The following is a 10,910-nucleotide window of genomic DNA, read 5'->3' as shown; positions in this document are numbered from 1 at the left end:
ACTTTTTACACGATTTGATTATAAAAGTTTTTACATTATTTACTGTTTACTTTTTACACAATTTGGTTATAAATGTTTTACATTATTTACAGTTTACTTTTTACACGATTTGATTATAAAAGTTTTATATTATTTACAGTTTACTTTTTACACGATTTGATTATAAAAGTTTTTACATTATTTACAGTTTACTTTTTACACAATTTGATTATAAATGTTTTACATTATTTATAGTTTACTTTTTACACGATTTGATTATAAAAGTTTTACATAATTTACAGTTTACTTTATTAACATAATCTGATTTTACAAGTTTTTACACTATTTACAGTTTATTTTTTTCTACATAATTGGATTATAAAAGTTTTACATTATGTACAGCTTACTGTGTTTACATAATCTGGTTATATAAGTTTTTACACTATTTGCAGTTTACTGCGTTTACATAACCTGATTATATACGTTTTTACCTTATTTACAGTATATGTTGTTTACATAATTTATTTATATAAGTTTCACCTCATTTTTAATTTACTTGTTTATATTATTTGTTTATATACTTTTTTAATTATATATATCTTACTTTGTTCACACAATTTGATTACATAAGTTTTTACATTATTTACAAGTTACTTTATTGACATAATTTTTATTGCATACATTTTTACACTATTTGCATTTTTATTTTGTGTACATAATTAAATTATATACGTTTTTACATTAGGTAGATTTTACTTTTTTTTACAAATTTTTATTATATAACGGTTTACATTATTGGCAATATATTTTGTTGACATAATCTTATTATATTTGTTTAAAATATTTATATTTTTCTTTTGTTCAGATAATTGGATCAGTTTTTACATTATTTACAGCTTACTTTGTTTACATAATTTGATAATATATGTTTTACTAATATTTACAGTTTCTTTGTTTGCACAATTTGGATATATAAATTTTACAGTATTTATAGTTTTCTTTGTATACATAATTTATTAGATAGGTTTTTACATTATATACTATTTTGACATAAATTTATTATGTATGTCTTTATTTATTTTGCAGTCTACTTTGATGATAGAACTGTTTACATTATTTACAGTTTATGTTATTGAGATAAGTTTTTTATATACGTTTTTTATATAATTCTCAATTTACTTTGTGTACATTATTGGATTATTTACGTTTTTACATGATTTACAATTTACTTTGTTGACATAATTTAATTATATATAATTTTACATTAGTTTGCTATTGATTTACAAGTTTACTTTGTTTAAATTATTGGATTATATATTTTTACATTATTTAGAGTTTACGGTTGTTACATAAGTTTTTTTCTTTGTTTTTATATTATTTACTTCATTTTAACGTTTTCATTATTTATATTATTCCCCGTGTATATGTTATTTACATAATTTTCATTTGCCTGTGTCCACGTTATAAATAAAGTACGTTCTCGGACGTTTGTAATAAAGGAATAGTAAACACCAATCTGTTTACACTGTTAGAAAGTAGTTATTTGCAAATTGGTTAGAAACTTAAAAATGTCCAAAAAAAATATTATTATTATTAATGTGTCCATTATAGAAACTTAAAAATGTCAAAAAAAATATTATTATTATTAATGTGTCCATTATTAATAAAAATATTTGATTTGGATCTCGTAATTGTCTCTATGTTTATATTGTGAAATGTTATTGTCGTGTCTGTATCAATAACAACACGAATGCAGAAAGTAAAGGCAAAACAAATATATTAAGACGAAAAGATAATGCATATTTACAAAGGTGCAGTTGTACTGCAGTTGGAAGATTGTCCGGCAGAGGGCGCGTTAAAATCTTTCATGGAGCAACCGGCACATGCGTCTTGCCTATCCGGCGTTTGAACACAGCTCCCCGCTCTTGCTGACTTGATACCTTTATCTGTATCTTTTCATCCACGTATGCTAATTAGTGGGCGTCTCCACAACAGTTATATTTAAAATTATGTAAAAATAATGAAAAGATAAATATCTTTCCAAATTCGAAAACAAAGTAATTTTATATTACGAGGGCCGTTTAAAAAGTAAAACCTCCTATTTTTTTTAAACTCAAAACGTTGAAGAACTACGAAGACGGGAATGGTACTATAAAAACGAACGACCTTTTGTGCTCCTGAATTTATTTTTCTATGCCATTTACAATGTACTTTTGCAAGTAATTCCATAATGCATCTCTGCTGCTGACGCCTGTCCATGACAGGAGTTGCTTTCTTAGAGCCTTATGCCACTAATATCTGCAACAGAGATATGAAACTTTCAGGTCATGTATGCATCAGTTCAGTCGTCATAACAATGCAATTCGCAATCCTTCTGATCCATTATCAAGCAATAGGAGATATAACTTTTGGAACACCCTTTTCTTAAATCAATTCGTATTTATTCACAAGTTAAAAAAAAACGACAGACCAACGAATATAAACAATTATAGAAATGCGAAGTTTGCATCTAAAAGTAAATAGAGTCTCTGGATACACGAAGTTACTATCACTGGACATGGACAGTTCCTTAGACTTCCGGGGATGTAGGTGAGCTGCATTATTTATAATGTGGCGTCTCCTATACAAGAATAGCCAGGGGCTCCCATCCGTCTCAAGGCTTCATATGGGATACAACGCCTGGTTTTTACCAAATTATAACCCATTTTGGCACGAGGCAGGCTCAACTCAGCTTAAATACGGCGATTCAATATGGACCGATATGTCAACGTGAATATGTCTAGCTGAAAACATTATAAATAATTTCAATATCAATAATTTCCCCTGCTCTTTATCTGTTCCTTAACCCAAACTTAAATTCGATGAACAAAGCTTCTTTCTTAGTACTGCACGTCTATAAAATTGTCTTCCGTTTGCCTGCTTTCCAGCTGACTGCAATATGATCGTCTTCAAGTCCAACGTAAACAAATTCTTGAGGAGCCATCCCCTTAAGTCATCCAATTTACTAATTTTTCACTACTAACGATTACTATGACATTGTCCTATTGTCTACTGTACACTCTTTAACCCTTATCCTCGAGTGACCTCTGGGCCTTGATAAGTGGTGACTCTTATGTAAAAACAAAAGTCTACAGCAATAAAATAACGATTGCAAACGTGTTCAAGAACATGATAGTTGTTTTGAAACAAATCCTACTTTTTCCTTTCTATTTTTGGTTAGTTTATAAACACAAAATGGCTGATAAACACAAACTGGAATGCCTATGTTAAAAAGCAAAAGATAATTTTTAACAATGACCCCCGGGGAAATTCCAACCAGAGCTCATATTGACTGATTAGTTGTAATTGTGATACGAAAACCAAATAAAAACAATTTGACAAACATCCGTTAACGGATAAAAATCACGTTATTTTTTTATGAGCATGTAATTGTAATTTGCTAAAGTATATTGACCTTGTTTATGTAAGTGGTGGACATTGTCCTGTTGTGTTTGCACTTGACGAATGTAATAACTCAGTTGAAACTATACGTATCCGCTTTAAGATGCTGAAGTAAACTTCATGGGACCTGCTTTTTTTCTGTGTTTTTTTTCTCCATATGATTTAGGTTAGAAACTTAAAAATGTCCAAATATGTTATCAGTTGCAATGATAAAGAGTTATTCTGTTTATTGGTATTTAATTGCTTCCTCGCGAGAGCAATATGTGACACAAGGTCGTTTTTAATGTTGGAGAAAGACCAACTTCCAAAAAAGGAGCACTCTTGCAGTAGCCAAAAATAAAAATTGCCCAAGAATAGAAGAGGTTCCCTTACACGGAATAAGGATGAATTAACTTAAATGTAGCATCAGAACAGATACTGCACTTGAATCTCAGCCCCAGAGGCCAATTGTTCTGGTTATTGCTATTTAAGGTGTGCCGGGATTAAATTAGAAGCATCCTCCAGGAGTATCGGATTCGTATTAAATATTTTATAGCTCTTATGATGGAAAAGAGTACATTGAGGTTATGCCGGTTACTCTTTCTAGCGAAATGTTAATGGTTGTAAATTCTTTTAGATTTCAAAAATGGAACATTATAGATACTCCTCAATTTTAGGCCTTACAGTTTAACAATATGTAATTTTAAAAAATGGACACATGAGGCATGGCAATAGTACTAAACTGCTCTGTTCGGAAAATTATTTTTACCAGCTAAGGATAGCATCTAGTACACACACACACACACACATACATATATATATATATATGTGTGTATATATATATATATATATATATATATATATTGTTTTTAAAATATAATTATCCACTGACATGTGTTTCGACCTCTACGACTCATCAAAGTGGCTGAATCTTGCGAGATTCGAAATCGGGTGGTAAAATCGAAAATTATTCCCAACTCACATTTAGGCAAAAATGGACTTTCGTATAAATAATTGAATCCATTCAAAAATTATCGAAAAAACAAAAGCAAATAAATAACATATATATATATATATATATATATATATATATATATATATATATATATATATATATATATATATATATATATACAGTAAAATTCCTTTAATTTGAACTTCCTCTAAAGTTGAACTTCCTCTCATTTGGACTTCTTCTAAACCTGGACTTTCTCTAAACTTGAACTGTCTTGTCATTGAAATTGTATTAGCATATTTGATGCGAAGTTGCAGCAAAACTGTTTACATGGTTTAGTCAGATATTGCACATAAATGTTAATATTGGTACTATGTAATTAATGTAGATTAGCTATTTATAATTAATTTACACTAACTGTAAATTTTTTTTTCAAATTGCTATATTTTAAATAGTGTAAAACAACCTACCACAATGGCTTGCAACTCGAAAAGAAAACAAGTGACACTGACTTTACTCGAAAAACGTCAAATTATAGAAAAATTAGATGCTGGAGTTGAAAATAGCGTTATATTGAGAGATTATAAGATTGGAAGAAGTACACTGTTTTACATCAAAAAGAAAAAGGAGGAAATATTGAAGGCTGCTCCTTTCTCTTCAAATAAAAGACATGTCAAAAGAAGGACTCTTCGCAGACCAAAGCAAGTTGAATTCGATCGAATATTGCATGAGTGGTTTGTAGCAAAAAGGAATGAAGCTGTAGCAATATCTGGGCCTATGTTAATTGCTAAAGCAAAATCTCTTAAGGAAGAGTTGAACATCGCAGAAGATATGAAATTCAGTGAAGGCTGGCTTAAGAGCTTTAAGAGTAGACATGGTATAAGACAATTAACAATGTCAGGCGAAAAACAGTCTGGTGATACACACGCAGCATCAAATTATTGTGACAAATTCAAGACAATAATTGCCGATTATGGTTTAATACCAAAGGATGTTTACAACGCTGATAAAAGTGGCGTAAATTGGAAGTGCTTACCTACAAAAACATTAGCCGGATCCGAGGACCAGAAAATAAAATGATTCAAATTAAATAAAGAAAGACTAACAGTGATGGTATACACTAATGCTTCTGGAACTCATAAACTTAAGCTTCTTGTCATCGGCAAATTAAAGTGTCCCCGAGCATTGAAAGGAGTTTCGCCTTTGCCAGTATCATATTATTATTCACGAAATGGATGGATGAATCAACAGTTGTTTAAAAAATGTTTTTTGCAAGAATTTGTGCCAGTTGTTCAGAGGCGTTTTCTTGAATTAGGTAAACCTGATTCAAAGAGCTTGCTTCTGTTGGATAATTGTAGAGCACATCCTCCTGAGTCAGAACTAGTGTCATCTTGCGGGAATATTTTTGTATGCTACTTACCACTTAATGTGACTTCTCTCATCCAACATATGGATCAAGGGATTATTTGGAACTTAAACTGTTTCTACAGAAATTATTTCATGATGAATATGATAAATAGTACCGTGAGTACAAGCGATTTTCAGCGCCATCTTACTATCAAAGATACCATATTTTCTCTCGCAAGTGCATGGAATCAAGTTCGAGCAAGCACATTAACAAAAGTATGGGGTAAATTATGCCCAGCACAAAAGGCTTCTGAACTGAAAGAATCAGAGAATACATCTGGACTAGAAAAAATTCTTGAAACCAAACGGTTACCGACCAACCATGCTGTTCTTAAATCACTTAATGCAAATGATGTTGAAATGTGGGTGCAACAAGATGAGGAAACTATTAATCAATATCCTAAAGGCAGTAATGTTGATGAAAATAGCGACAGCTCCCATTCTCTTGACCCTAATGTAAATAACCAAGAACACTCTGATGAAGCAATATCATGGGATGATGCAGAAAAGTCTATGGAGACGGTTATAAAATTTCTAGAAAAAAGTCCTTACTTTAGTGACAACTACGTTTTGCAAGCACTGTCACTCCGAAGAGATATAATCATAAAGAAGCTACAGAAAAAAGAAATTGTAGATTTTCGTGATCGCTTACGGAATACAATGGCAACGCCCGGTAGCTCAACCGATTAAAATAGAAACTGCAATGAGACTCATTCAATGAATAACTAAAAAAAACTGTATTTTACATAAATGTATGATTTCTGTAGATGATAACTTAGGTAATAAATTCCTAACAAGTAAGAGTAGATTTAATTTAGTTTCAATGTTTTTGTTCCTGGCAATAATATTTAACAATTCTTACTTGCAATATTTCGTAAACTCAACTTAATATATACTTGAAGTATCATATAGCAATGAATTTAATTTACTATTTCTTAATTCTTAGAAAATTAAAGTAAGATGTTTTTATCACGAAACTTGAACAGCATCCTCTAATTTGAATGAAGCAGATGTTCAAATTATAGGAGTTATATATATATATATATATATATATATATATATAGAGAGAGAGAGAGAGAGAGAGAGAGAGATAGATATAGATAAATAGATAGATATGCGTATATATACATATGTGTGTGTGTTTGTGTGTGTGTGTGAGTTGATTGGTGAACTTTTGCTGTTCACCGAAACACGTGTAAGACGTACTACATAAGCATATGAATCAGATTAACTGACATTGTGATCTTTAAGTTAAACACCTTCCATGGGAAAATACATAACGTTAATATTTTGACTGTAGATACTATACTATATGGTTACTGAGACAAAAATAAAAAACATTTGGCGACCAATACAAGTAATCGCTTCCCATCTTTCCGTGAACAAAATTTGTTATTTTGGTATGACTGGTTAAAATTATAGAAACATCCTACGGATTCACCAATATCATAGTATTTAAAATTAGGAATTAAATCGTTTTCACAATATAAAACAATAAGAACTGTTACGTGATTCAAGATAAATATTTATAAGTCATGGACATTTTAAAACATTTTCCAGGTAATGTTTTTATTAATTTAATTAGTACGGGAAAACAGGCATTAACGACTCGCGTTATTACTTAAATAAACAAAATTAGTTCTCTCACTGAAGAACAAATACCAAACAGGTGTCACTTACAAGTGAATTTCACCTGGCACGTTATCTTTTACGCCGTTGACATTCTTCTGAAGGTTAAAGACTAAATCCTCAGAGCAGACGATAATATAATTGGGAATTACTTTAGTCTTCTACCTTGTTATGGCTGACGGAACGAGAACACGTTATTTTCGTGGATTAAATGAAGAAGTTCCATTCCTAATGATGTGCGGATTCCAGGTTTCGACAGAAATATTCTCGTGTCCGAAAAGATGCACATGAAGAAGGTTGGAGGTTTCATCGGCCGAAACGCAAGATAAGAACAGTAGTTCAAATAATTGTAACAGTGCGAATGACGCGTATGTATATGCATGCGAAGTGACGTCACCGGTGGTGAAAATATGACTATAAAAAGAGAAGGAAAACGATTACAAGATCACGAGAGAGACACGACAACGTTCGAGATCTCGTGAGAGACGCGAAGAACGTTCTTGATCACGTGGGTGACGTCACGGCTGTACTAAGGAGGAAATAAATGTTGTTGCAACAAAGAACAAGCGAGTTGGAGTTATTTCCTATTCTTTGTCTTGGTCACCTTTGCGACTGAAACTACACACAACGTGTGTTAGTCCGCGGACAACGTTACATGATGTAAATAATGCAAAAATAAATAGTTTGAACAGATACACGCTACACATTATATTATTAGATTCTTTTTATGTTGTTTTTGTCTGGATAAAGTCAGTCGCAAGGAGCCGTAATGAAAAGTGGGTCTTAGTCATGAAATATTTTTCAACGTTAAGGAGGTCCAACTAAGTGGAGGGGGAGTCAAAGGAATACACAAGAAATAACAATTTTAAAAAAGCACTTAAAGCATCTAGCTGATGATGCAATACATCCTTCAGTTTGTGGTCAACGTTCATGTCCAATTCTGAATGTATATTTAATAGTGTGGTACTCCCCCGATTATGAAGATGACAGTCTGAATCATCACGCAACCTCTTCACATATAAATTGAATCTTTAGATATAGAGAAGACAGGTCACTCTATGTCGAATGAGAAAATCATGTCACGCGTGCCATGTGGAAGGGCACCGGCTTCGTCGCACGTCTCATCGTGGAGTATTTGCCCTATCCTTGATTCAAAGACTAAACTCTAGAGCAATGGTTCTTAAGCGGGAGTAAATTTACCCCTATGGGAAAAATTATATAATCGAGAGTAAATAATTGAAGTTACTTCATAATTTCAAAAATAGTTATTTCTTTTCAGTTTGTGTCGTGTCTAAGAAACGTACATACCTGGATTCATATGTTAAAAAATGACATTGACTTCGTTGTTGTGGATTATGTAGAGAATCCTCAATATCTTCTATGCTTCAAATTTTTGGGAAATCGGTCACCGAAACTTTTGAAACAGTATCTGGAACCTTCACATCGTGCCCATGCATTCGAAGACCGTGCCTCAATTGAGGTAAAGAGAGCTAGGTTTAGGGCTGCAGAAACACGGCCCAAATATGGCTCTATATCTGAGAGAAAAAAAAAAAAACGTTTCCAGCTTCCTGTAGTGCTCTTTGACCTTTTTGTTTTTCTGCCACTTTATGATGGCTACGAATTTTTTGTACTGTAAAGTCGATGGGGTCAATGATGGAGGAAAAGTTGAGAACGTCGGCTCGAGAGTCCAGTCTACCATACTATTCTACTCGTAAATAACCGAAGGGAACGATTAATATATTTCCTATGGTAATTAAATGGTCAGGAGTAAGTTAAGCAGATTTCAATCTTGATATTAATGAAACTAGAACAATTACATTTTTTCTGATTGCTTGTTTGTGTGTGTATATCACATCCCACCTGGCAAAGTCCCTTGGAAGGAAAGGCTATGGAACCTCAAAGACATAGTTGCAAACCTTACCAATGCTGCTTTCGATTATAAACTGTGGTGTTCAGCGCTGCCAGTTGTCACGATTTCGCTCCACTGGATTACACATTGGATGCTTAGAGGGTGCCTATCTGTCGCACACACACACACACACACACACACACACATATATATATATATATATACGGCATAATCACGTATATATATATATATATATATATATATATATATATATATATATATATATATATATATATATATATATATATATATATATATATATATATATATATATATATATATATATATATATATATATATATATATATATATATATATATATATATATATATATATATATATATATATATATATATATACGGCATAATCACGTTGACACACCGGTTCTCGTCAGATCACCGAAGTTAAGCAACGTTGAGCCTGGCTAATACCAGATGGGTGACCATTTGGGAATTCTAGGCGCTGTATGTGCTCTCCGCTCATCTCGGCATTGTTTCCAGTCGTCTTGTACCTCAACTTGCCACTGGTATGCAACAATGTTGACTCAGGAGAGGCGTGGTTGGGGATTGCGCAACTCTTGCCACCCAAATTTCACGCGCAGGCACCCTTACAGTGGGTATCCATAGTTTGTCAAGACTGAAGGAAGCCTTTAAATATATATATATATATATATATATGTGTGTGTGTGTGTGTGTGTGTGTATGTATTACTACTTCCAAAAGGGGAGAAGTAATGCCTAGGAAGTTGGTGGCATTATAAAAGCATACGTACAACATAGATCCTCAAAAATTAGGCATTTAAAAATCGTTCATTAATCTGTAATCAGTAAACGGAATAAAATATTAAAATATAGTAATAGTATAGCTTCGGCTTCAGACAGACGGATACCAACTTCCCACTCTTGATAGATAGTAACCTCTTCTATCTCGATAAAGCAACGCGTATTGTTGTTGTTGTTGTTGCTGCTGCTGTTGTTGTTGTTGTTGTTATTGTTGTTGTTATTGTTGTTGTTGCTGTTGTTGTTGTTGTTGTTGTTGTTGCTGCTGCTGCTGTTGTTGTTGTTGTTGTTGTTGTTGTGGTTAAGAAATAACAAAACAATCTACCAAAGATACATATATAAAAATAAAAACACGCAATTCTAAGTTCAAATAAATGCGCATATGTTTACCCCGCAAGTTTCACAAAACAGATACATCCGTGTTTAGTGAAACGTGAGCGGTAAATTTCTGAGAATTTTATTCGATAGGAATGTACGGTTTTCGTAAAAAATGACGAAAATAACGATTTTGCTTCACTAATATTTGTAAAAAGAACGCCGCAATCAGCGATGTTAAAAAAGAAAAAATAAATAAAACGTCTCAATCTGGAAACTTTTGTAAAGTAAAGAAAAAATCAGTATAAAATTGAAAGAAAAAATAAAGATAAAGCATCGTTATGGTAATAGTGACATATTTTTTATTTATACGGCAGAGGTTTTCTGACATACAATTGTCTTTCTCTCTTCTATTAATTAATTGAAAATGTTGTGATTAGTGCTTTTTTTGTACTCATTTGACGGGTGAGAAGTAATATTCATTAATCCTTATTACAGAGTTGAGGATACACACACAA

The 10,910-nt window shown here is 32.1% G+C and overlaps 1 pseudogene; it reads left to right on the top strand.

The window, feature by feature from the left end:
• The first annotated feature begins 9,653 nt into the window (after nt 1-9,653).
• Nucleotides 9,654-9,770, top strand: LOC145263775 (5S ribosomal RNA; annotated as a pseudogene).
• The last annotated feature ends 1,140 nt before the right edge of the window (nt 9,771-10,910 follow it).

Source organism: Euprymna scolopes, chromosome 3, assembly GCF_053919585.1.
Source record: "Euprymna scolopes isolate OS-2025 chromosome 3, ASM5391958v1, whole genome shotgun sequence".
Lineage (NCBI taxonomy): Eukaryota > Metazoa > Mollusca > Cephalopoda > Sepiida > Sepiolidae > Euprymna > Euprymna scolopes.
The sequence above is the reverse complement of the archived record's forward strand: the minus strand, read 5'-3'. Positions and strand labels throughout refer to the sequence as shown.